Source organism: Dama dama, chromosome 1 (assembly GCF_033118175.1).
Source record: "Dama dama isolate Ldn47 chromosome 1, ASM3311817v1, whole genome shotgun sequence".
Classification (NCBI taxonomy): Eukaryota; Metazoa; Chordata; class Mammalia; order Artiodactyla; family Cervidae; genus Dama; species Dama dama.
The window spans coordinates 21,466,138-21,490,486 of record NC_083681.1 but is presented as its reverse complement, the minus strand read 5'-3'; the positions used below and the strand labels follow the sequence as shown (position 1 = coordinate 21,490,486).

The following is a 24,349-nucleotide window of genomic DNA, read 5'->3' as shown; positions in this document are numbered from 1 at the left end:
GAAGAGGAGAAGAGAGAGCAGGGGGAAGAGAGAGTTTAATGAAGAAGATGATGGATTCAGCTCTGGACATGTTGAATTTCAGATATTCGTGAGTACCAAGCACAGATGCTAAGTAGGAAATAAATATATCAGCTGGAGCTCAGGGAAGACAGCTTACCTACAGTACTTATCTAAGTATTTAGAGCACTAGATACTTTTCAAATTACCTAGAGTACTGTTCAAATTATTAATTTTATAATTATCTGCTGTAACATTGCTCCTTCCAGTAGACTGAGTTTCTTAGGGGAAAAGTAGTCTTATTAATCTTGGATTCCCAACACCTAGAACAGAACTTGCAGCATAGCCAATGCTCAAGAAATGTTTGTTCAGTGGTTGAGTGACAGATTAAAAGAATGAATTTCAATCAATCATAAAAGGGACATATTTTTTCATCTCAAGTTGAATCCCCAACATACATTCCAGTGGAAACATGATTACAAACCTCAGTTGGTTGCACAGTACTGTGGGTCCAGGTACATTATATTTTAATAAACTTCTGAAGACCAGCCTCCGAATTGAAGCCCCTTCCAAACTATTTCCATGGGGATGGGGAGGGGAGCGTCTTTCAAATATCAAATTAGTTTACACCATAACTTTGAACCGAAAGGTCCTTCACTAGTTCGGAATGTCATTCTTTCATGTTTCCCCTGAAGAACTTACATAAGGCCCTATACCTGCCCTCTGGAAGCCATTGTATTTTCTCTCCACCCGAGGGTCAGCCAGAGCATTGAGTGGTCATTAACTCAATGCTTCAGCTCCACGTTGGGCACTCTCTTCTGGAATCAGGTCACTATAATGTATGTAGAAGTCTTGAGGGAGGGAACAGGGGCACTAACTCCAGAGACTAATCACTGGACCAGATCAAGGACTCCAGGGGATTTGCAGAGGGCCAAGAGTTTGCCCCCTTTCTTCACGTGTAGCTATCAGTAGCAGTTAGATATTTATCAGCAATACCAACTCTGATTCAGGCAGTCCCTCCAATTTTTCTGTAATCATTACCTTATATTGTATATCAGCTGCTTGTGTAAAAAAGTATCCTTACATTCATTTACTAACTTAAATCTCATATTCTCTAAAGCAATTTATAGGACAAGTTGTTTTTTAGTTATTTTGAGTAATGATTGTTGTATCACTCTGTGTTCTCAGGATACAGAACCAATAGGATATACAGAGATATGTATGAGAGATTTTTTTCAAATGGAAATTGGCTCACATGTAGTAACAGAGATAAAGAAGACCCGTGGTCTGCCACCTGCAAGCTGGAGAATCAGGAAAGCTAGTGTAACTCAACCTGAAGGCCTGGAGACCAAGGGCCTGCTGGTGAAAGGTCCAGAGTCTAAAGGCCTGAGAACCAGGAGCTCTGATGTCCAAGGGCAAGAGAAGACGCATCTCCCAGTTAAAAAGAAAGTGAGATAGAGAGAAAATTCACCCTTCTTTCACTTTTTTGTTCTCTTTGGACCCCTAGTGGATTGGATGATTCACCAACTTTGATGAGAGTGGATCTCTTCACTTTAGTCTATTCAATCAAATGCCAACCTCTTCCAGAAACACTGTCACAGACACACCCAGAAATAATTTTTTACCAGCTATCTAGGCTTCAAGTTAACACATAAAATTAACCATCACAGTTATATTTCCAGAAACAAGTGGCAAAGTCACAAAGTAAACAAGTCTACATGGCAGCTTTGTCATAGTACAATAACTGTACCTAGATATTGTATACCACTAGTGTTGCCAAAAACAATATTTGAGGAATGTCACTGATTTTCTTTCCACTTAATAAATGCATTGTATCATGCTTAGAGTTGAGTACATCAAATTGAGAACAGCAGATGGGTGGTAAATAACATTAAACTCAGAGTCAGGAAACCTAGATTTTAATCCCACACTAACTTCATGGGTAATTTCATTCATTCTTTCAACAAATATTTCTTGGCCACCTTATGATGTTGTGGACACTGTGGTAAGTGCTAGAGCACAAGAATAAAAAGAAATTGGCATTGTATCTACATTTATAGACTTGTAGTCTAAAGGAGGGGCTTCCCTGGTAGCTCAGCTGGAAAGAATTTGCCTGCAATGCAGGAGACCCCAGTTTGATTCCTGGGTTGGGAAGATCCCAAGGAGAAGGGATAGGCTACTCACTCCAGTATTCATGGCCTTCCTTGGTGGATCAGATGGTAAAGACTCTGCCTGCAATGCAGGAGACCTGGGTTTGATACCTGGGTTGGGAAGATCTCCTGGAGTAGGTCATGGCAACCCACCCCAATATTCTTGCCTGGAGAATCCCCCTAGACAAAGGAGCTTGGCAGGCAATGGTCCATGGGGTCTCAAAGAGTTAGACACAACTGAGTGACTAAGCACAGCACAGCATAGCACAGTCTAAAGAAGAGGACAGACATCAATTTTGAAAAAAATCTATCTGTTAACAATGCACCTGCTACTAAATACTACATGGAGATTTTACCAGGGTGGTAGGGTGGTCAGTACAGGCTTGATTGTGACCGAGATCTAAAAGATGTTGCTGCTGCTGCTAAGTCACATCAGTCGTGTCCGACTCTGTGCAACCCCATAGACGGCAGCCCACCAGGCTCCTCCGTCCCTGGGATTCTCTAGGCAAGAACACTGGAGTGGGTTGCCATTTCCTTCTCCAATTGATCACTTATGAAGGCATTCTTATCTCTCCTCGCTAGTCTTTGGAACTCTGAATTCAAATGGATATATCTTTGCTTTTTTCCTTTGCCTTTCACTTCTCTTCTTTTCTCAGCTATATGTAAGGTCTCCTCAGATGACCCTTTTGCCTTTTTTGCATTTCTTTTTCTTGAGAATGGTATTGTTCACTGCCTCCAGTACAATGTCACGAACCTCCATCCATAGTTCTTCAGGCACTCTATCAGATCGAATCCCTTGAATCTATTTGTCACTCCCATTGTAATAATCGTAAGGGATTTGATTTAGGTCATACCTGAATGGCCTAATGGTTTTTCCCTAGTTTCTTCAATTTAAGTCTGAATTTTGCAATAAGGAGTTCATGATCTGAGCCACAGTCAGCTCCCAGTCTTGTTTTTGCTGACTGTATAGAGCTTCTCTGTCTTTGGCTGCAAAGAATATAATCAATCTGATATCAGCATTGGCCATCTGTTGATGTTCCTGTGTAGAGTCGTCTCTTGTGTCCTTGGAAGAAGGTGTTTGCTATGACCAGTGAGTCCTCTTGGCAAAACTCTGTTAGCCTTTGCCCTGCTTCATTTTATACTCCAAGGTGAAACTTGCCTATTACTCCAGATACCTCTTGACTTCCTACTTTTCATCCCGGTCCCCTATGATGAAAAGGACATCTGTTTTTGGTGTTAGTTATAGAAAGTCTTGTAGGTCCTCATAGAACTGTTCAACGTCAGCTTCTTCAGCATTAGTGGTTAGGCATAACTTGGATTACTGTTATTTTTAATGGTTTGTCTTGGAAACAAACTGGGGTCATTCTGTCGTTTTCACTCCATTTCTTCTAAGGGATTCTTGCCCACAGTAGTAGATATAATGATCATCTGAATTAAATTCACCCATTCCAGTCCATTTTAGTTCATTGATTCCTAAACTGTCAATGTTCACTCTTGCCATCTCCTGTTTGACCACTTCCATTTACCTTGATTCATGGACCTAACATTCCAGGTTCCTATGCAATATTGTTCTTTACAGCATCTGAATTCAGTTTCTCCACCCAACACATCCACAACTGAGCATTGTTTCGCTTTGGCTCAGCCTCTTCATTCCTTCTGGAGCTATTTCTCCCCCTTCTCCAGTAGCATATGGACACCTATGGACCTGGGGAGTTCATGTTTCAGTGTCATATCTTTTTGCCTTTTCATACCGTGGTGGCTCAGATGGTAAAGATTCTGCTTGTAATGCAGGAGGCCTGGGTTTGATCCCTGGGTTGGGATGATCCCCTGGAGGAAGGTGTGGCAACCCACTCCAGTATTCTTGCCTGGAGCATCCCCTTGGACAGAGGAGCCAGGTCAGCTACAGTCCATGGGGTTGCAAAAAGTCAGATACGACTGAGCGACTAAGCATGCACTGTTCATGGGGTTCTCAAGGCAAGAATGCTTAAGTACATCATGGGAAATGCCAGGCAGGATGAAGCACAAGCTGGAATTAAGATTGCCGGGAGAGATATCAACAACCTCAGATATGCAGATGATACAATTTTAATGGCATAAAGTGAAAAGGAACTAAAGAACATCTTGAGGTGTAAGAGAAAAGTGAAAAAGCTGGCTTAAAACTGGACATTCAAAAAATGAAGATTATAAAAAAAAATTAAAGAAAAAAAAGAAGATCATGCCATTTGGTCCCTTCACTTCATGGCAAATAGATGTGAAAACAATGGAAGCAGTGACAGACTTTATTTTCTTGGGCTCCAAAATCACTGTAGATGGTGACTGCAACCATGAAATTAAAAGAGGTTCTCCTTGGATGAGAAGCTATGACAAACCTAGACAGCATATTAAAAGCAGAGACATCATTCTGCAGACAAAAGTTTGTACAAAGTTATCGTTTTTCCCCCCAGGGGTCATATATGGATGTGAGAGTTGGACAATAAAGAAGGCTGAGCTCCAAAGAATTGATGCTTTCAAACTGTGGTGCTGGAGAAGACTTTTGAGAGGTACTTTGACAGCAAGGAGATCAAACCAGTCAGTCCTAAAGGATACCAACCCTGAATATTCATTGGAAGGACTGATGTTGCAGCTGAAACTCGAATACTTTGGCTACCTAATGTGAAGAACTGACTCATTAGAAAATACTCTGATGCTGGGAAAGACTGAAGTCAGTAAGAGAAGCGGACAACAGAGGACAAGATGGTTGGATGGTATCACTGACTTAATGGACATGAGTTTGAGCAAACTCAGGGAGAGAGTGAAGGACAGGGAAGTCTGTTGTGCTGTAGTTCATGGAGTCTCAGAGAGTCAGACACGACTTAGTGTAGCAAGGAAAATCTAACCATGCACAAAGGTGTAACAGACCATAAACTAATGGATATTTGAGTCAAAAATTATGAAATATAATGTTAAGTGATCCCCTAAGTAAATGCTTTATGTTGTAAAATAGTTAATTCTAGAAATTACACTTTGTTATGTATACATGCATGCATGTTCATCTGTGTTTGTCTTCTTGCAACCCTACAGACTGTAAACCATGGGAATTTTCAGGCAGGAATACTGGAGTGGGTTGTCATTTCCTCCCCCAGGGGAACTTCCCAACCCAGGGATAGAACCCGAGTCTCCTGATCTCCTGCATAGGCAGGCAGATTCTTTACCACTGTGTCACCTGAGAGTCAAATATTTTATATGTGAATCAGAGTCAAAGATGAAGAATTTTAAAACTTGAAAACTTACAGATGGTCCATCTAATCCAGCTCCCTTGTTTAGTAGATGAGAAAGCTGAGTCTATTTAAAGAAAAAGAAAAAAGATGTTCCTAGAGTCTCACACAGTTAGCAGCAGGAAGCCACTGTTGATGGGATGGATGGCCATCTCACAGTAATACCAGGGAGGGAATTAGTGCTCTTTGAACTCCTCTTCTAGTTCTGAAAAACTGCAATGTCTTAAAACAATCTCTGGGACATGCCCAAAAGGCGTATGCAATGTTCTCCCTCTTTTAACATTGTTTGCAGGTAAATTACAGTCTAGTCCATTTGATCTTTCAGGGTTACCTAGCAACTTGTTGGTTAGAACTGGGAATAAAGCCAAGGCTATAGATTTCCTCACTTGAACCCTTTCCACTTCATTTATTACTTACCTCTGAAATGTTATTGTTGTTTTTCATGAATTAAATTGGCTTTACTACCTAACCAGAGAGGATTAAGCAATAACTTTTACCTTGTCATTGTTGAAGACTACCTGCTCATATCTCTGAGGACATTATGAAGTGTGTACTTATGTAATTTAATCTCAGATAAAGAGAGAGTAAAGATATGAAAATACCTGTGGTTTCTTGACTCTTAGTTTAGGTACATTGGACATCAACCCTCTATCGACTGTACCGAAATTTTATAGCTTATATCAGCAGTTAAATTTGTATGGCTTACTAGACATACAAAGAAATGATAAGATAGTTTTATTTACCTTGCCTGTTTTTACTGAGGTCTATTATATTGGTGAACACATTGTGAATATGTACTTGAATGTATAAGATAGTGTGAATGGTAGGAAATACCACAGTTACAACAGAAGACTCCCATTCGGTTTTTTTCTAGGTATATGTTTTAAAAATAGTGACTTTGCTGAAGCTTTTTAAAATTGCGAATAAAAATTTTTGATGGAAAAAATGTTTTAGTTTGTTATGATGCTTCAGATAAACTTAATTCTAATATTGTTAAGTTCAGTTTAGTTCAGTAGTGTCCAACTCTTTGAGACCCCATGGACTGCACCAATCCAGGCCTCTCTGTCCATTACCAAGTCCCAGAGCTTGCTCAAACTCATGTACATCAAGTCTGCGATGCCATCCACCCATCTCATCCTCTGTTGTGCCCTTCTCCTCCTGCCTTCAATCTTTCCCAGCATAAGGGTCTTTTTTAACAGTCAGGTCTTCATAACAGGTGGCCAAAGTATTGGAGCTTCAACTTCAGTATCAGTTCTTCCAATGAATATTCAGGACTGATTTCCTTTAGAATTGACTGATTTGATCTCCTTGCAGTTCAAGGGGACCCTCAAGGGTCTTCTCCAACACCTCAGTTCAAAAGCATCAATTCTTTGGCACTCAGCTTTCTTTATAATCCCACTCTCACATCCATACGTGATTACTGGAAAAACAATAATTTTGACTATATGAAGCTTTGTTGGCAAAGTAATGTTTCTGCTTTTTAATATGCTGTCTAGGTTGGTCATAACTTTCCTTCCAAGGAGCAAGTGTCTTTTAATTTCATGGCTGTAGTCACCATCTGCAGTGATTTTGGAGCCCAAGAAAATAAAGTCTGTTTTCGTTTCCATTGTTTCCTCACCTATTTGCCATGAAGTGATGAGACTCGATGCCATGATCTTTGTCTATTGAATGTTCAGTTTGAAATCAGCTCTTTCACTCTCCTCTTTGACTATCACCAAGAGGCTCTTTAGTTCCACTTCACATTTGGCCATAAGGGTGGTGTCATCTGGATATCTGAGGTTATTGATATTTCTCTCCAGCAACCTGGTCCAGCATTTCGCATAATGTACTCTGCATAGAAGTTACATAAGCAGGGTGACAATAGACAGCCTTGACGTACTCCTTTCCCAATCTGGAACCAGTCTGTTGTTCCATTGTTCCGTGTCTGGTTCTAACTGTTGCTTCTTGACCTGCATACAGATTTCTCAGGAGGCAGGTAAGGTGGTCTGGTATTCCCAACTCCTAAAGAATTTTCCAGTTTGTTGTGATCCAGAGTCAAAGACTTTAGTGTAGTCAAGGAAGCAGAAGTAGATGATTTTCTGGAATTCTCTTGCTTTTTCTATGACCTAACAGATGTTGGCACTTGGATCTCTGGTTCACTTTGTTTTCTAAATCCAACTTGAACATCTGAAGTTCTCGGTTCACATACAGTTGAAGCCTCCCTTGGAGAATTTTGAGCATTACTTCACCAGCGTGTGAGATGAATGTAATTGTGTACTAGTTCGAACACTGCTTGGCCTTGCCTTTCTTTGGGATTGGAATGAAAACTGACCTTTTCCAGTCCTGTGGCTACTCCTGAGTTTTCCAAATTTGCAGGCATATTAAGGGCAGCATTTTCACAGCATCATCTTTTAGGATTTGAAATAGCTCAGCTTCACTAGCTTTGTTCATAGTGATGGTTCCTAAGGCCCACTTGACTTCACATTCCAGGATGTCTGCCTCTAGGTGAGTGATCACACCATCATGGTTATCTGGGTCATGAAGATCTTTTTTTGTATAGTTCTTCTGTGTATTCTTGCCACCTCTTCTTAATAGCTTTTGCTTCTGTTAGCGCCATACTGTTTCTGTCTTTTATTGTGCCCATCTTTGCATGAAATGTTCCCTTGCTATCTCTAAATTTCTTGAAGAGATCTCTAGTATTTCCCATTCTATTCTTTCCCTCTATTTCTTTGCATTGATCATTTAGGAAGGCTTTCTATCTCTCCTTACTAGTCTTTGGAAGTCTGCACTCAGATGGATATATCTTTTCTTTTCCTCTTTGCCTTTTGCTTCTCCTTTCTCAGCTATTTGTAAGGCCTCCCCAGACAACCATTTTGCCTTTTTGTGTTTCTTTTTCTTCAGGGTGGTTTTGAAAAAGCCTCCCGAACAACATTACGAACCTCCATCCATAGTTCTTCAGGCACTTGATCAGATCTAATCCCTTGAATCTATTTGTCACTTTCACTGTATAATCGTAAGGGATTTGATTTAGGTCATACTTGAATGGCCTAGTGGTTTTCCCTACTTTCTTCAATTTAAGTCTGAATTTTGCAATAAGGACTGCATGATCTGAACCACAGTTAGCTCCCGGGCTTGTTTTTGCAGACTGTACACAGCTTCTCCATCTTCGGCTGCAAAGAATATAATCAATCTGATTTCACTGTTGACCATCTGGTGATGTCCATATGTAGAGTTGTCTTTTGTGTTGTTGGAAGAGGGTGTTTGCTATGACCAGTGAGTTCTCTTGGCAAACCTCTGTTAGCCTTTGCCCTGCTTCATTTTGTACTCCAAGGTCAAACTTGCCTGTTATTCCAGATATCTCTTGACTTCCTACTTTTGCATTCCAGTCCTCTTTGATGAAAAGTACATCTTTTCTTGTGTTAGTTTTAGAAGGTCTTGTAGGTCTTCACGGAACAGTTCAACTTCAGCTTTTTGATATTAGTGGTTGGGGCATAGACTTGGATTATTGTCATATTGCATGGTTTGTCTTGGAAACGAACAGAGATTATTCTGTTGTTTTTGACACTGAGCCCAAGTACTGCATTTTGGACTCTTTTGTTGACTATGAGGGCTACTCCATTAGCTTTTCGTTTCTTTTTTATATATATACTATGTGCTATATATAAAAGTTCTTTTTACAACTATTGATAATATCAGGGCTTTTTTTTTGGTTTTTCACAAGTGTGAGTTTTCTTTTTAACACTTAAAATCTGCCATGTTGGAATTAAACCGATAAAGAAAATTTTCAATTAAGTTTAAAAAAAATTTTTTTTTCACTGCAAAAGTAGTACAGAATATAATGAAGACTAGAATAAGGGGCAGAGGGAAGAGATGCTCATAGAAACACTATCCTGAGACAACTCTGTGTTTCAATTTTTCTTTTTTTCTAACACCTCATAGGTGTCTTTTTTTTTTTAAAAAAGAAAAACATAGATGTGATCATACTGCATGATTAGTTTCATAATTTGTAGGGTTTTTTTTTTTTTTTTTACCACTTAATGCTATATATTTTAAGTTGTTACCTACAATGCTACAAAGTATTTATAGCTACCTTTAAGACATTTAATTTCCACAATTTTTATTTTTGCATCTTGTAAATTGTGACACACAGTTTATGAATAAAACTTTTGCTCTATTACAGATTATTTCATTCAGCAAGAATCCCAGATATGAGATTATGGGTTACAAGGGTATGACCATTTTTATAGGTTGAATCACAGTGCCAAATTTTTTCTAAATAGGTTGTTTCTGTTTACACTCCACTCAAGATGTCTGTCAGCACCTTTTTAATCTCACCAGCATTGAATATTATCCTTCATTTAAATAGTTACTAATATGATAGCTGACTGAAGTGTTACAATTTCTCCTCTGTTTGCTGTTGAAGGGTATAGGATAAAATCAAGGCTTTGGAATCAAATGATACTGGGTTTGGTCAGATTCCGCAACTTCCTAGCTGTGTTACAGTAAGCAAATTACTTAACTCCTTTGAGGCTCTCTATTTATCGGTTTTTAAAAACGTCAATAATATTTACCTCAAACTCAGGGTTGCTGTAATTATTTTAAAAAGACAGTTTTATAAAGCATTTCACACCAGTGCCTGTCATGTGACAAATGATAATGAATGCTTCATTTTCTGTTGCAAAAGTATGTTTGATTAGTGTACTATCTAGGAATTTACACAATAGTTTGACTATGCATGCAGCTTGTTGTAGAAGTCTGAAAAATCACCCGGATAATTGTTCCACCCCAGGGAGAAGGTCAGGGAGTAATCCTACAGTTAAAAAAAGGCCCACACCTGGTTCCCATCTTCGAGGACTCTGCACTCTAAAGGCCTTAGAATTAACTCTTGGTACTTTTAATTGTTCCACCTCAGGGAGAAGGTCAGGGCGTAATCCTATAGTTAAAAAAAGGCCCACACCTGGTTCCCATCTTCGAGGACTCTGCACTCTAAAGGCCTTAGAATTAACTCTAGGGACTTTTAATTGTTCCAAGTGGTCTCAAAGGGCAATGGTGGAAATACGCTGAAGCTGCTAATGAAACTGATCAGAGGAGAGTTTCAGGAAAAAGCTATAGTCTCAGGGAAGACAAACAGTAAAGCAAAAAGGATACAAATTATTTGTTCTAGAAAAGTTGAGTACACTAGTGAGGTTGTATTTGAATGGGCTTCAGTGGTGGCTCAGACCCTTAAGAATCTGCCGGCAATGCAGGAGACCTTGGTTCCATCCTGGGATCAGGAAGATCCCCTGGAGGAGGGAATTGTTACCCTCCAGTATTCTTGCTTGGAGAATTCCATGGACAGAGGAGCCTGGCGGGCTGCAGTCCATGGGGTCGCAAAGAGTCGGACACGACTGAGCAACTTTTTCACTTTCAAACTTTGTTAATAAAAAGTAAATTATATAAAACAGGGCAAACTAGGCTAATCTGATTTTGTGCACTTGCTATTTCCATACGCAGAGCAAGTTTTGCTCTTTGAATCCCAGAAAATACAAGAGGAATGGGAGTAGATGACAGAACATCGACCATAAGTCTGTCTAGTCCCGACCACTAAAACGACTGGGCTAGTCAGACCATGATCAAATGCCTAACTTTAACAAAGTCAAAGATAATCTAGGTTTGGCTGCTCTTTGCGGTCCCACTTCCATCATTTTTCTTTTACTGCCTTCTTCCTTGCCTGGATAAAAATTTGCATTCTCGATTGGGTGGGGCCTAAAAATTATCCCCGAAAAAGCAAGTTTTTCTGGTTGGGTAAACTGCCAAAATAAAGTTCTTCATTGCATATATAAATCCTTCTAAGGCAGGCCTTTTTCTCTCTCCCGGTCCAGGATTTTCAAGCTTTCAACAGCCAAGTAACGCGCTCCACTCGGTTGTGTATTCCCTGGGAAAGAATTCCTCCTTGGGGGCGATGGAAACGCCCTCAGTGAATTTTCTGGCACCAGCGGGAGTTTCAAGTTTCCACCGCTCGCGGGGAGGCGGCAGGCCCACTCCCAGCTCTGGGTTTGGGCGGTTCCGCTTCCCCGGGCATCGGGCTTCACTCTAGCCCAGTGCCCCGCACGGAAGGACTCGCCCGCCCCCGTGCTCGGCCCCGTTCCCTCGGGACTGCGGAGCCGCGGCCGGGTCCTCGCGCGTCCCCGCCCCGGACGGAGACCCTCCCTCCCCCGGGCGACGCCCCGGCCGGCGAGTGGCCGCGAGCCCGAGGGGCTGGGCGGGGCGGGGCCGGGGCGGGGCGCGGGCGGCCAGGCGGCGGCCGCCGCAGCGGCGTTGGCGCTCGGGCCGCGGCGCGAGGCCGGCCGGCCGGCAGGGGGAGGCGGGGGGCGCGGGGCGCGGGGCGGCCCCGCCTCTCCCTCGAGGAGCCGCCGGGCAGCCATATTGCGGAGCTGTCTGCGGTGGCGGCGGTGCCTCTCCTCTCCGGCGTCCCGGCGCTCGCTCCACCGCCGCCTCTCTCTGTCTCTCTCCCTCTGCCGCAGCCGCGACGCCCGCCGCCGCCGCCGCCGCCGCGCAGCGCCCCGGCCACTCTCGCGGCGGGAAGGAGCCGCCCGCTCCTGAGGTAAGCCGCCGGCGCGCTCCCTTCCCCCACTGCCGCTCCCGGGCTCCGCCGCAGCCGCTGAGGTGGCGGCGAGAAGTCCGGCGCCCCGTGCTGCCCGGTGGCCTCGCCGCCAGGCCCGGGCGCCGCTCGTGCTAGCGGTCCGGCCGGCCAGGCCGCTCCCGGGGTCGCGGACGCCGCGAGGCTTGGCCAGCCTCTCGGCCGCGGCCTGAACACGCCGCCGCGAGCTGCTCCCCCCGGGCGCGGGTCCGCCCTCAGCGTCGGCCCCGGGCTCGGTCGGGCTCCCGCCGCTCGGGCGCCGCCCCGGGCTCGGCCTGGCTCGTCCTTTCTAGGCAGTCTTGAGAATTCAGATTTAAGCTTAGGAAAAATGACATTTTTTTTTTTTTTTTTTTGCTGTGGTAGGGAAGGAATTATTCCCACTTCTCCCCGGTCTCCGATTTGAGAGTAGAGGTGTTGAATTACTAGAGAGCGTGAGTTCCGCCGTGGCGACAGAGGGAGGTTGCGTGACGGGCTCGGGGCGCGAGCTGCCCCCCGGCCGCCCGCACCCGCGCGGCGGCCCTGGCGCCTCCGGCCCCGGCCGTACCTGCTGCTGCTGAAGTTGCAGGCGCCCCCCGAGCCCCGTAACTTTCTCCGATTTTGTATCTTAGATCCCAGTAGACAAGTTGAGTACATTGCAGTCCCCTCTTCCTTTAAAGGGTTGTAAACGTAATTGTAAACGTAATTCTCAGGCTAACTTTGAAAGGGGCGGTCGGGGAAGCACTATATTATTTTAGTTTAAATAGAGCACATCACATCCTCTCCAGATGTAAGCATGGTTCTTTATTCACACCGTGTATTGAGCGTTTTTTTCTTTTTTTAAAATACCATTAAGGAGTGGGTTATTAGCGAGGTTGGAAATGTGTTGAAAGTCAGCTTCTATCAACGATATGTTTTAAAATCTACTTGAGATTTTTGTCGAAATTTTAAGGAGTTCTGTGGCAATAGACAAGCATGGTGTAAATGTAGATACCTAACATAGTAAGCATTTGTTTGATAAACGAGCGCTCGAAAATAGGCATTACAATCTATTGTTTACTGAGCATACATTTTTTTTAGAGCACTAAATACTCTTTTATTTGTCGGATGGAGCTCTGAATGAACAATTGCCCCGTTCATTTGCTGGATAAATAATGGCTTAATCCATTTGCCATAACAGCATTATTAGAGTTAAGAAGAGAGACTAATATGCAGGGTTGCATTAAAATTTTTTTCAGTATTACATTATTTTCACGTGTGCCTTATCTTCCAAAGACTAATAATCCCCTCAAATGTGGTAAAAAACGTAAAACATTTCTTTTGAAGTTAGTGGATTGTAATTCATCTGTAAAATGAATTGCACTTTGTTTCTTTTGCTTAATTACTTTTTAAAGATACATAATGGTATTAAACAATTTTTTTTTTTTAGTGAGGGATGAATAGATACACATTGAAATTCTTTACAGTCTGTTTAAATGAAACAAAATTTGTGGCTTTTAGGAATGTTGAATTCTTGCCCTTGTGGATTATACATCGTTTTGTTCACTACTGTATTCCCAAGCATGGCAGAGCGTAGGAGAGGCTCAGAACTGAAATTAATTTCAGCATGGGGAAAGTATGTTTAGTCTGTCCTTTGTTTTGGACATTTGCATTAACTGGAAATTAAATTGATATCTTTTTTCTGTGGTGGTGAGAAATGACAGATTGCTGTTCTTTCTCTCTTTTGCTAACACTCAGTAGTCTCAGAGAACAAGGGTTATTTCTTGATTTTTTGCTTTCTCTATTCCCAGGAGCAGAATTGGATTTTATTATTCATTTTTCTCTTTGGCAGGCGGTTGAAATGAAAGTCTTTGTGTATTTTATCTTAATTTCAGATCTGAATTTTCTAATATAATCTAATGTAATTTTCTAGTACAGTGGAGTCTGAAATCTTCAGTTAGGATGGGAGTCAAGTTTTTTCATTTATTTTTAACTTAATTCAACTTAACATACACCATTTCAAAATGACAAATTTTAATCAATATTTCCCAAAGACCAAAGCCTAAAAAAGTGTGTCCTGTTAAGACTGTGAGGATGGTTATGTTGGTGAACATACTTGATAAAGAATAGTTAATATAATAGTATGCGATTGGTGTCAATCTGGGAAGTCAAGAAAGTCACCCTTTCTTGGATGGCTTGGACATCCTACAGACCAGTAGCTCTTCTCAGGACCCTGGTAACTATCCTTGGCTTACTGGAGTCAGTGGAACTGGATTGGATTGCTGTAAATTCCACTCTTAAAAGGTGATTTTAAACCTCATGGTGTCAGAAGCCCTTCAGGGAACTTCCCTAACTTCTGCAGCAAGTATATGCTCATCTGTTGAGTGGTAGGTGGCCAGTCTGACCTCAGAGATTTCCTCAATTTCTAGCCTCTTTCAGAGGAATCCTGCTTCACTGTTTATATTAGTTCTTGGTATATTTTTCAATATTCATTTACATTGCACGTATTTTAAACCACTTTACATGATTATAAAATTAATAAATTTTATGACAAAGTTAAAAAAAAACCAGAAAGATGTTAAAAGTTCTCCCCAACTTCCCAGAACACCCCCAGTCTTGTTTTTCAGAGGTAATTGCTCTTAGCCATTCCTAGTAAATAGAAAATGCCAATATTTATGGAAGGGTAAATATATACTTTATATATATCCCTTATTTGCAATTTTAAAGTCTTTAAAAGTAAGCTTATTTTGTAACAAACAATGAAGATGTTTGTTTATTACCATGTTGAGCATTCAGTACTTAATATTTCTTGGATTTTCATCATGTGAAATCAGAATGGAATTTCCTATAAGAAGTGTTTACGTACCTGTGTAAATTTTTTTCATGATTCAAGGTGAACTCACTTTGTTTTCTTCCTAGGGTATGGTATATAACTGACACTGGAAAATATCCTTTAAAAAAGGGTTTATGATTTTGGATAGTGAAATGTCCTGATGATAGATACAGGTTTTTACCTGGAAACTGTTTGCAAAGAAAATGTGGTTCATATGATTCACTTGTTTATTTCTTCTTTCCTTTTCATAGTGAATCCAGTCTTTATCTTCTTAGAGGGTTTTTTTCAGGTTAGTATTTGTATAGGTTTTTTTTTTTTTCTTTAATATTATTCATTTTTGAGTGCATTGGGCCTTAGTTGCAGCACATGGTGTCTTTGTGCTGCATGAGGGGTCTTTCCTTGGTGAGCAGGGGCTCCTGATTGAAGCGCATGGGCTCCAGAGCAAGTGAGCTCTGTAATTGTGACCTGCGGGCCTAGTTGCCCTGTGGCATGTGGGATCCTAGTTCCTTCTCCTCCTTTGGAAGGTGGACTCTTAACTGCTGGACTACCAGGGAAGTCCCTGTATAGGTGTGTTTCTTTGTTTTGTATTTTTGAATAGCCAATATGTATAGAAAATCTTGCACATTCATAGAATTTTAATTTTTTCTCCTATTGCAATATCAGTTACCTTTCAGCAGAATTCTAAAGTACATTTTATAGAGGCTAGTTATATATATCAGTAAGGTCATTGGACTTTCTTTTACAATCAGGTGATCTAATATGAACAGAATGATCTAGAAACATTGTTTCTTTTCTGCCTTTCTGCATAATTTACTTATATTTGAAAATAAAGTTTTAATTCTAGTAAAGTTGATTTATTGCAAAATGACATCCTCTTTACTATTAAGAAGAGATCAACAAGCTACTTTGTAGACCAAATTCAGCCCACTACCTGTTTTTGTAAATAAAATTTTATTTCAACACATGATAGCTCATTGGTTTACCTGTTGTCTGTGGTTGCTATTGTGCTACAACAGAGAGTAGTTGCAACAGAGGCTTTGTGGGCCACCAAACCTAAAAGGTTTACTCAACCTGGCCCTTTGCAGAAAAGTTTGCTGACTCCTGCTTTTAGGTATGATTCATACATTTGGACGCTTATAATCACATGCCAGATACTCTTTGCACTTGTTAAGTAAGATAATGAAACCATCATACTTGAATGGGAATATATTCGTGCCATTTTATATACCATGAAGTGTATTTAAATGCTCTTTGTGTATATAAACTGTAGTTCATATTCAGTGTAACAGCATTGTAAGCACAATTTTTTGTGATGTGAATTCTTTTTGTTTTGTACTAAAAAAAACCTTGTGTTTCTTTAAATTAGCTAATAACCTTTTTATAACCAGAGAAATTTTTTGTAATCAGAAGTCCTGGTAGTACTCAGAATGATGTGGGCACGAGTGTAATAGAGGGACCATTAAAAGGGAGAATGGGGACTTAGGAGATCTCAGCCCCGGTTAATTGAATCCAGTCACGCCTTGACTTTTATCGAGAGTGTGGGATGGACTAAACTTTCATTAGCCATCCTTAGCAGTCTTGATATTTAAGCTGTTTCTAGATTCTAGACTGAAGGAAACTATAAAATTCTAGCTTGGTTATTGAGCAAAGTTGGCACTCCAAATCTGTGCGTTTTCCGAACCTTGACTGAAAATATTCCATGGGGGTGGGGAAGAATTCTGAAAGTTCCAAAAAGTAAAACTTGAATTTGCTACATGCTGGCAAGTATTTACATAGCATTTACATTGTATTTACAATGATTTACATCGCACTTAACGTTGTATTTACAGTTATTTACACATAGTATTTACATTGTATTAGGTATTATAAGTAATGTAGAGATAATTTAAAGTATGTGGGTGGATGTGTATAGGTTATATGCAGGTATAGTTTACATGTATATGTGTGCATGCGAAGTCTCTTCAGTTCAGTTCATTCACTCAGTTATGTCCGTCTCTGCGACCCCATGGACTGCAGCATGCCAGGCCTCCCTGTCCATCACCAGCTCCCAGAGTTTACTCAAACTTATGTCCGTTGGGTTGGTGATGCCATCCAACCATCTCATCCTCTGTTGTCCCCTTCTCCTGCCTTCAATCTTTCCCCACATCAGGGTCTTTTCCAGTGAGTCAGTTCTTCGCAAAAGGTGGCCAAAGTATTGGAGTTTCAGCTTCAGCATCAGTCCTTCCAGTGAATAATCAGGACTGATTTCCTTTAGGATGGACTGGTTGGCTTTCCTTGCAGTCCAAGGGATTCTCAAGAGTCTTCTCCAACACCACAGTTCAAAAGCATCAATTCTTCAGCACTCAGCTTTCTTTATAGTCCAATCTCACATCCATACATGACTGCTGGAAAAACCATAGCTTTGACTAGATGGACCTATGTTGGCAAAGAAATGTCTCTGCTTTTTAATATGCTCTCTAGGTTGGTCTTAACTTTTCTTACAAGGAGCAAGCTTCTTTTAATTTCATTTTTATTTAATTTTTTAATTTAAATTTTAATTTAAAGTCTCTTCAGTTGTGTCCAACTCTTTGTGACCCTATGGATTGTAGCCTGCCAGGCTCCTCTGTCCATAGAATTCTCCAGGCAAGAATACTGGAATGGGTTGCCTTGCCCTCCTCCAGGGGATCTTCCCAACTCAGGGATTGAACCCGAGTCTGTTATGTCTCCTACATTGGCAGGTGGGTTCTTTACCACTAGTGCCATCTGGGAAGCCCATATATGTATAAAGATGTACATGTACATGTATTTTGTATAAGGGGCTTGAACATTTTTAGATTTTGGTGTCTGCAGGAGGGTCCTGGAACCAATTCCCTGTGGGTACCAAGAGATGACTGTATACCTAAAGTGCTTACCATTTATATCTAATTACTAAGCAGCATGACAATTAGAAAAAGTGAAAGTGAAGTCGCTCAGTCATGTCTGACTCTCTGTGACCCCATGGACTGTAGCCTACCAGGTTCCTCCATCCATGGGATTTTCCAGACAAGAATACTGGAGTGGGTTGTCATTTCCTTCTCCAGAAGATCTTCCCAACCCAGGGATTGAACCCGGGTCTCCTGCATTGTAGGTAGATGCTTTACTATCTGAGCCACCAGGGAAGTCTATATGACAATTATAGATATTATTAGATGTGTCAAATTAACTGGCCTTTAAATTTGATTGTCGAATGAGATTATTGAAAGAGTCTTAAGTGGGATGATAAAGGCCTGAATTTGGAAGACCTAGTTAGGGGTTTTTATTTTTCCCCCAGCATTCATGGTTGCTGTTTCTTGTAGCCTTTTGCTTACTAGTTCACTCATCTGAGAGGAAAATAATTGACCTTGATAATAATCAACAGAAAAGTTCCAGTGAATATTATGTACTTAATTTAATAACATCTGCGGCCCTACTGTGAGCCAGACACCATTCCAGTTTCTCAGAAGGGAGATCGAATATCTCAAAAGTTAGAAACTCACTAGGACTGCCATGTAACCTTACTGACTGCATGACAAAGTACTGTCTAATTTTAAAGATATTTCAGAAACATACAGACTTTATTCTGCTTTGAAAATTAAGTTACTCTAATAGCTGGTGTTTCAAAACATGTGGAGAGGATTCCTCAGGTCAGTTTAAGACGTTTCTTTCCTGTACCTAGGAAACTTACACGAACCTGTCTTTGTTTTCCCATTTTTAAACATTTATTATATGAATTTTTGATGTTTCCTTAAGTGTAAAGTGAAGAAATTGGACTGGATTTAGCTTTCTTACCTTTTAACATTTAAAATTAGTTTTTGCAAATGGTACTATGTTGTTTTTCTGCCCTCCTAGGAAACAATACAAATATAATATTTTCTCTTTTTTAAGTTTAAAAGATTCATTTAGAAAAGAACTTAAATTCAGTGTAAAACTTAGCTTTCTGCTTTATGTTTGTTTTAGGTTCTAGAAATTTGCTTTGCATTTCCAGTAATGTGTATATTGCTCAAAATGTTGAGTATTTTATTTCCTTGAACAGAAATCACTTCCTACGTAAGCAAGTACTTTATACCTTATTTAGAACTGCCTGTCTTCCTTACAGAAAATTAGTTTACAAAGGTAATTATATCAATATTAATGTGCACTTACAGCATTTTTAGAAGTAGTCTTTTTGACCTGAAAACAATAGAGGAAAGAGCTTTAACTTCTTGAAATGCCCTGGTCATTGGGATGAGCTTCTCTAGAATGATGTCAGAGGAAGGCAGGATAGGACAGCCAAAAGAGTACAGGGCTTGGACAAAGGACTTCTGACCTTGTCGACTGGCCTTATTACCTTGGGAAGTGACTGATTGGAATCTTTATTCGCTTAGTTAGAAGAACAAGGGATTGTGATTCTTACCTTGGTCAGAAGGAGAAAGGGCAGTTATTAGGAAGATTAGATAATGTAGGTAAAGTGGCTGAAGAGTGAACTTTCTGCAGATAATTCCATTTACTACCTTTGTCCTTGCTTTTGGCCTTATTTCTTTTTGGAGCTAGAATTCTTGTCCTCTGCTTCTCTCAGAAAGTCATGGCATTATGTAGGTAAAGTACATTATTACTGTTATTAGATTCAGTACTTAACAGAGCTAAAAAATTTAATAAACAGTTCTTTGTATATTTGAGGTTTTAATACTGTAGGTCTGTAAACTTGAATAGAGAGAAAACTTAACATCTTTACATGTTTTCTTCCATTATGAATGTGGGCAGCAGTAGCAGAGACTGTTTCCAATAGAAATTGTAGATATTTTCATGATGCATTATTGTCGCAGGTCTCAGAATGATGTTTAATACCCATCATTACTTAAAGTTTAATTATTAGATACACTGGTAGATATTTATTTAAAGATTAACAAAGCACATATATTACTGTGTCATAAATTTGTGCGCTTTATATTTTGATAGTTATAGTTCAATATAATTGGCTTTTTATGTGATACTGTGTATTTTATGTATCTAAAAGATACTTTTCTAGGAAGGAGTTCATAGACTTTACCAGAGGTCCCATGTTGGGGGGAAAAAGTGATTAAGAACTTTTTTTGGTAAATGCCATTATTGCATTAATTTGACTGGCAGAATTACCTTATTAATTCAGTTTGTACTTTGTTATACTGCTTCTCAATCTCCCAGTAAGGTGACAGAGGAATCCTTTTGTAATTTTATGGTCTGTGGAGAGACCACATTTATATTCAGAGATGAGGTCTCAAAAGACAGAAAAAAAAAGTATAGTTATGCTTGGGGAAAAGAATATCTTAAGAAAAATTAGGCATCCTCGTATAAATTATTGAAGCGTCATTGTAGGCCCAATATGGACAGACTTAACACCTGTTTTACCACCTGACAGGTGGGGAGAGTCCGCTGTTGTGCCATGGATTAGTAGAGCTCGAGGTGTTAAGTGTGAGGCTGTTTTTTTCATTGTACGGAAGAAAAGAGGCTGTTTAGAGTAACCCTCAGGACCGAAGAAGAGAAAGTTTTATGTGAATGTTTTGTCTCTGAAATGTGGCACTGTGTTTGAGTACATGTTCATGCATTTTCTGGAAATGAGATGTGTATGTTGGCGGCATCTCTTAATACTGTTTGCCATGACCGCTTCATTGCTTCTGTGGGAGCCTGTGTGGAAAAGAGATTGGGTGAGACCAGTAAGAAGTTTAGAAAGAGCAGGGAAGGAGGAGTAAATTTTTTTTCAATAATTATTTATTATGAGGGTAAGGGGAGAAGAGTTTGTTTTTTATTATATATCTTTGATATACAGTGGTTAAGTGATTATATGTTATCATTTTTCTAGAGAAGAAAGGAAGGCAGTGAAACACAGTTTTCAAGATGAACCAGTTAGAGGTTTAAACTGAGGACATGTATCTAGTTACCTTGGCTTTTCATGTAACATTTTATTAAATTGTTCAGTCTGCTACTAACAGGTGCCATTTTCAAGGGGAAAAAAATGTGCTCATATAATCATAGGAGGACTGGAAATGTACTATTGAGGTTGAATAATATTATGATAAATATTTTTTAATGATCCCTAAATTGGCTAAAATCTTAGGATTTAACTATATTTATACACAGCTTCATCCTAAAAAATTTAAGGTAGAATTCTTATGTATACCATGATAGGAATAAACTGGTATGCAGTCAAATATATTTTTTAAATTCTTATTTGATTTTTAAAATTAGTAACAGTGAAAAATAAGACTCTGGTTAGTATTAAATGCTCAGTTCTCTATATCCAAAATCCTTTGTAAGGATACCTGTTTTTTTAGTTAGTTACAATAGGTGGCTATGTATTCTGCATTTTTACTTATCCTTATGTAAATGTTGACACAGTTTGTCCATCTTTATCATGTAATTTCAACGTTACTTTAATTGTGACTTTGATTTTAATCATTGGCTGTTATAATATCGTTGTACTGCTGAGAATATCTTAGTACTGTTTTCTTTGTTTTGTATATTTATTTATCTGGAGTGTACTCCAAAGTAGATTTCCTGTTCAGAGAAGCTTTGTTGCTTTTGTTATATATTGACAACTTATTTTCCAGAAATATGGAGTCAGTTTATCATGCTACTTGATTTTCAAGAGAGAACACTGGTCTGAAAATATTATTTTAGAAACTTTAGAAGTCAACTATATCCTTATTTGCAGAGGCTTTTTGTTAGGCTAGTCACTTTCCATAGTTCGTACAGATCAGTTAGGCTTGTTGGAGATTTTGAAAGCTTACTTAGCATGTGTGTAAACCTGGTTTTGTATATGTTAGCCTGTGATATATTTGTTCTTTTATGTCACCAGAGTGTTCATACTAAACCTAAAACTTCAGTAGGGTTATTTTGCTTGAAAAGTGCTTTTCTAAAGAGTGTAATTAAAAGTAACTCTACTATGACAAACTTGGATAAATTATTTCTTTAGGGAAAAGGAAGCTTAATTATTTACCTTTAACTTTTTTTATTAAATACAAAAATTACATTTTTTATTTACCTTTTTTAATTCCAGTATTTGATCAATACGTAACTTTAAGAAATTCTGCAAAACCTCATGTACATGATGTTTATTTACCTGCCTCGCTGACCCTATGTTTGATGAATACTCTTGCTGTAATTTGAGTGCTTTAACTTAGTTTATAGTCTGGCATGCAAGTAATGCTCACTTCTCCCCTTTGTTCTTCTTTACCAGTGAGACCTGGCACAGGCAGGGCTCAGCAGCCATCTGGTTTAGCAAACAACAATGATCAGGACAGGAGCAAGCTCTCTTGAGTATCTGCTAACTTCTCTAGGGTGTGGCCATGCGGTCTGATATGGTAATAGAGTGCTAAATCAAGAGGGTAAAAATTGATCAGTTGTTCATTTTCTAAGTACTGTCTGACTCTTCGGGACCCAGTGAATTGAGTTTGCTCAGACTCATATCCATTCATTCGGTGATGCCATCCAACCATCTCATCCTTTGTTGCCGCCTTATCCTCCTGCCCTCAGTCTTTCCCAGCATCAGGGTCTTTTCCAGTGAGTGGGCTCTTTGTATCAGCTGGCCAGAGTTTCGGAGTGTTTCAGCATCAGCCTCTTCCAATGTATATTCAGGATTGATTTCCTTTAGGATTGACTGGTTTGATCTTGCAGTCCAAGGGATTCTTAGGAGTCTTTTCCAGCACCATAATTCGAAAGCATTAATTCTTTGGCACTCAGCCTTTTTAATGGTCCACCTCTCACATCCGTACATGACTACTGGAAAAACCATAGCTTTGACTATATGGACTTTTGTCAGCAAAGTGATGTCTCTGCTTTTTTTTTGTATGGATTTTTTTTTTTTTTTATCATTGTAACTAGATCTACACAATCAAAGTTGTCTTTTCACCGTCTGTTTTGTTAACGTGAAATTGTAGTTATAAGAAAAAGTTGGTTGCTTAGGGAACAATAATTGTATATTCAGTTTAACAGAAACAAATATTTGTCATAAAATGCAATATTGTTACATAGCCTTGAGCCATGCAATTTATATAAAAAATTTCAAAAGTGAAAATGGATGTTTCTGCTTTTTATTATGCTATCTAGGTTTTTCATGGGGCTTCCTTTGTGGCTCAGCTGGTAAGGAATCCTCCTGCAGTGTGGGAGATCTGGGTTCGATCCCTGGGTTGGGAACATTCCCTGGAGAAGGGAATGGCTACCCACTCCAGTATTCTGGCCTGAAGGATTCCAAGGGGGTTGCAAAGAGTCAGACACGACTGAGTGACTTTCACTAGGTTTGTCATAGCTTTTCTTCCAAGGAGCAAACGTCTTTTAATTTCATGGCTGCAGTCACCATCCACAGTGATTTTGGAGCCCAGGAAAATAAAATCTGTCACTGTTTCCATGTTTTCCCATCCTATTTGCCATGAAGTGATGGGACCAGATGCCCGTGATCTTAGTTTTTTGAATGTTGAATTTTAAGCCTGCTTTTTCACTCTCCTCTTTTACCCTCATCAGGAATTCCTTGAGTTCCTCTTCACTTCCTGTCATTAGAGTGATATCATCGCATATCTGAAGTTGCTGATATTTTTTCCGGCAGTCTTGATTCCAGCTTGTGAGTCATCCAGCCCAGTATGTTGCATGATGTACTCTGCATAGAAGTTAAATAAGCAGGGTGACAATATACAGCCTTGACTTACTCCTTTCCCAGTTTTGAACCAGTCCATTGTTGCATTTCTGGTTCTAACTGTTGCTACGTGTCCTGAATATAAGTTTCTCAGGAGGCAGGTAAGGTGGTCTGGTATTCCCATCTCTTTAAGAATTTTCCACAGTTAGTTGTGATCCATACAGTCAGAGGCTTTAGTGTAGTCAGTGAAGCAGAAGTAGATGTTTTTCTGGAATTCCCTTGCTTTTTCTATGATTCAACAGATATTGGCAAATGGATCTCTGTTTTCTCTGCCTTTTCTCTGGTTCCTCTGCCTTTTCTAAATCCAGCTTATACATCTGAAAGTTCTTGGTTCATGGACTGTTGAAGCCTAGCTTGATGGATTTTGAGCATTACCTTGCTAGCATGTGAAATGGGCTCAGTTGTATGGTAGTTTGAAATTCTTTGGGATTGGAATGAAAATTGACTTTTTCCAGTCCTGTGGTCACTGCTGAGTTTTCCAAATTGGCTGGCATGATGAGTGCAGCACTTTAACAGCATCATCTTTTAGGATTTGAAATAGCTCAACTGGAATTGCATCACCTCCACTAGCTTTGTTATTCATGCTGCTTCCTAAGGCCCACTTCACCCTCCAGGATATCTGGCTCTAGCTAAGTGACCACTCCACTGTGGTTATCTGGGTCATTAAGATCTTTTTTTGTATAGTTCTTTGTATTCTTGCCACGTCGTCTTAATCCCTTCTGCATCTGTTAGGTCCATGCCGTTTCTGTCCTTTGTTGTGCCCATCTTTGCATGAAATGTTCCCTTAGTATCTCTTAATTTTCTTGAAGAAAAGATTGATCTAGGGCAATTAAAATTTCTGGTACTGTACTCTGGTAGGAGCAAACCTGAAATAACCTCTGTAAGGTTACATAGACAGCTCAGGGCTTACAGAAATGCCACACT

The 24,349-nt window shown here is 39.9% G+C and overlaps 1 protein-coding gene across 1 annotated transcript in view; it reads left to right on the top strand.

The window, feature by feature from the left end:
- The first annotated feature begins 11,875 nt into the window (after nucleotides 1-11,875).
- RDX (radixin) overlaps nucleotides 11,876-24,349 on the top strand; it is an 82,339-nt gene continuing 69,865 nt past the window's right edge. The window contains exon 1 of the mRNA XM_061144394.1: nucleotides 11,876-11,963. The gene's annotated coding sequence lies outside the window, so the exon portion shown is untranslated. The remainder of the gene's footprint in view (nucleotides 11,964-24,349) is intronic.